Below are 3,708 nucleotides of genomic sequence, written 5' to 3'. Positions count from 1 at the left end.
GGGTCGGGTTTCAGGAAATCCGCCAACATTCCTTCGGGGCTTAAGAGGGAAAGTTGACTCGGCGCCGCCTCGGGCCGGGAGTCCGGGAAGCGGCAGCCGAGGTCAGGGCGGGCATCGGACAAGCGCCCTTTATCCCTTGCCGCCCTCGCCACGACCCTGCTGACCCCCACCCCCAAGCCGGGTACAGCCTGGGGAGCGGGCACGGCTCCCTGGCGCCGGCGGCTTGCAGACAGTGGGTGGGGGGAGGGGAAGAGGCACAACTGTCACCCCCAACATAGCTGGCGCCTCCTGGAACCCAGACGTCTGAGGTTCTCCAGGGTGCGGAGAGGCAGGGAACCCAGGCCTCCGAGGCCCGGTAAACACTGGCCCTGACCCAGACACAGGCAGCTCTTCACTCCTGAGATCTCACCTCCAGTGCCTATGGGGTCTGGATTTTTTTAAGTATAGACTGCACAAAGCTTGGGACCCAGGCAACCCAGCTCCCCAGGCTGAACTTCCAGGGTGGAAATGAGAAAGCCCCGCCTTCCCTTGCACACATGTCCTGAACCTAGGTTCTGCTGTCCCAAGCCCACGTCCAGGCGAGACCCTCACTGTCCCTGCTTCCTGGGCACACGGGCCTGGAACACAAGGCAGCTAATCCCATACTGAGGGGTCTCAACATGGGAGAGGCAGCTCTGTGCCCTCCTCACTCCCAATGGGACCCTGAAGGGGCTGTTACCACTGCCTCTCCCTGGGGCCCCCTCAGTGCCCTGGAATTATGCAGGGAGCTGGGCTGGAGGCTCTCCCCTAAGGTAATCCTTAGGTGCAAAGACTGAGGAGCCCCTCCCCCATGTGGGGCCCTCCCTCCATCTGCCACCTCAGTACATTCCCAGCCACCTTCAAGGACTTGGGTCAATATTTGTCAGAAGTTCCATCAACGCTCATTCCCCTTCCTGCACAAAGAGGTGGTGGGACTGATGAGGAAGGGGTTAAGCCACCCGGAGAACCAAGGGCAGGGAAGGGTGCACCTAGAGGCCAAATCACTTTCCTTAAAGTCAAAGGTTTGAGGTAAAGGTCACCCAGAGGGCAGAGGGTATGCTCGAAGGAGGGGCTGGGTGAACAACCCATACCCTTCTACAGGTAAGGATCAGAGAGGGGTGGCTACCAGGTTGGGTCACACAGCAAGTCCAGGGCCTGGCTGGGACCCCAGACAGCATGATTCACTGGGACTGAACTTTCTTGCTACTCTGAGGCACTGAGAATTCTCCATCCTTTCATTTTGCAAATGTTCACTGAGCTCTTCTCCTGTGGCCCTCACTGGGCCCAGCATGAGGTCCTAATGGCTCTCAGGGTGCTCACAGTCTAAAGAAAATATCTCAAGAGAAAGATGATGTTCGAAGAACTGTGTTACAAAGATAATTTAAAAAGGAGAAGGGGATGGAGGGTGCCTGGGTAGGTTGGGGGACCCCTCTGAGAATACTTGACCTGTGACCTGACGGAAGAGAAGGTGCTAACTGGTGGAAGATTTGGGGGAACTGCATCCCTGCAGGGGGAAAAGCAAATGTACAAAGACCCCCTGATAATAAGCCTATGTGTTTGGGAGAAACGGGTGCAGCAGCTGGAGTGGAGTGAGGGAGAGGAAGAGAGATGAGAAGAGAGGAGAAAAGGAGGGGGGAGAGGGTGGCAGGGCAAAAAAGACCTGCTTTGCTTCTTTTAAAAGCTCCTTCTGGGGCTTCCCTGGTGGCGCAGTGGTTGAGAGTCCGCCTGCCGATGCAGGGGACACGGGTTCATGCCCCAATCCAGGAAGATCCCACATGCCGCGGAGCCGCTGGGCCCGTGAGCCATGGCCGCTGAGCCTGCGCGTCCGGAGCCTGTGCTCCGCAACAGGAGAGACCACAACAGTGAGAGGCCCGCGTACCGCAAAAAAAAAGAAAGAAAGAAAGAAAGAAAAGGCTCCTTCTGCCTGCTGTACAGACAAGGGCAAGGGGATTTACCCGGGAAGCCTAGGAGGAGGCTGGGCGGCATCCCAGACGGAGATGGTGGGGCCTGGAGCCGGATGGGGTGGAGGAAAGGGGTCCGAATCTCAGAATGGGGATGTGTTTTGGAATCAGCCAACAGGATTTGCTGATGGATTGGACGTAGGGGATGAGCGAAGGAGAGAGTTGTCACGCGCACCTCCAGGTCTCTGGCCCGAGCATCTGGGTGGATGGGGGAGCCTTCTCCCGAGACTGGGGAATGACTGGGGAGGAGCAGAGACTGGGGAGGAAAATAATCAAGATTTTGCTCCAGAAGCCTGAAGTCCTCCAGGAGGGAGTCAAACGTTGCAGGACAGAGGTTGTGGGGGAGGGGGTGGTATATATCCTGGAAACACAATTCCAGCCAAGAACTGCCACCTCCACTTAACTCTCTGGACCACCTGGCAGGTGGGACTATGGCCCCATTTTTCAGAAGTGACAAACTGAGGCTCCAAAGAATGTGTCCCCGGTGCCAGACACTATGCTAAGTGTTTAGACCGTGGAGCCTTCTGCTACGTTGCAACTTCCCACAGAAACCCTTAGGCTGGCTAGGAGTCACCCACTGTGCTGAGGAGGAAACTGAGGCAGAGAGGCCTGGTGTGCCCCAGTAAACGACAGTGCAGTATGCCAGGGCTTTACTCTCTCCTTCACAAACCCATCCAGCGTCCAGAATGGGGGACTAGAGGGGCGCACCCCGGACTCCATCCTTTAATCCTCTTTTCTGACAGTCTGAGGTCTGAGTTGGGGACCCAAGTAGCAGGGGTGGAGGGCAGCCGTGAGCAAACGCGATGGGAACTCCTGAGACCTCCTCAGACACGTTTACCTGCTTGGCTGGTTAGGGACCAAGACGGAGGGTCCAGATCTCTAAGGGAACCCCTGGAAAGGGGAGTTAGAGCCCTTCCCCTCTGAGGGCACGCGGCTGGGGGCAGGGCTGCGACTCTAACAGCCGGGCTGAAGGCGGCCCCGGAACTCTCATTTCAGGCTCCCCCTCCACCGGGGCCTTGGAGGTCAGGAGCCCTTTTATCGTGGGCGCCCGAATCGGGTGGGGACCAAGAGGAGGGGGGTGAGGCGCCCGGGCCTGGAGGGGTCCCGAAACCCAAGCAGTGGCCAAAAATAATAACACGGAGAAGGATCCCTATGCAAAAAAAAAGGAAGACAAACTATGCGTCGCTCGGGGCAGCCGGCGTTACCTGGAGTCGGCGGGCGGCGGCCGCCCGAGCGATTAGTCACTGCGTGGCGCACCCCACCCGCGGGCCGCTGAGCGGATTTTTCGGTGGGGGGCGGTGTCAGCGAGTCGGGGGGCGCCTCCTTACCGCTCTCCTCCTGGGAATCTGTCCTGCCCCGCATACGGGACCCGCGCAAGCCCCCGTCCCCTTTCCCACGGGGGCCCATTTCTCCCAGCCTCCCCACGCGGGAACTCCCTACTGAGGCCCCCGGGTGCCCCCAAAGAACCTCAGCTCTGTCCCGCTCGAGGGGGACAGCTGAGCCAGGGTAAGGTCCAGGGACGCTGTGCCTTGCGGCTTTTTCTCCGTCTTCCCTCCAGCAAAGCCTGGGGCCGAGGCTTCGCGCGCTGGAGGACCAGAAGAGGCGGGATGAAGTGGGAGGGGGAGCGCTGGGCCAAAACCCGTGGGACCCGCGCGCCGATGGCGTGGGGCGGGAGGGAGGACGACTTTTAGGCCCCTGGGGAGGAAGGGGGGCTGGAGATGGGAGCAGG

The sequence above is a fragment of the Neophocaena asiaeorientalis genome, unplaced genomic scaffold (genome assembly GCF_003031525.2).
Source record: "Neophocaena asiaeorientalis asiaeorientalis breed wild unplaced genomic scaffold, Neophocaena_asiaeorientalis_V1.1 scaffold87, whole genome shotgun sequence".
Classification (NCBI taxonomy): Eukaryota; Metazoa; Chordata; class Mammalia; order Artiodactyla; family Phocoenidae; genus Neophocaena; species Neophocaena asiaeorientalis.
This window is presented reverse-complemented; position numbering follows the sequence as displayed.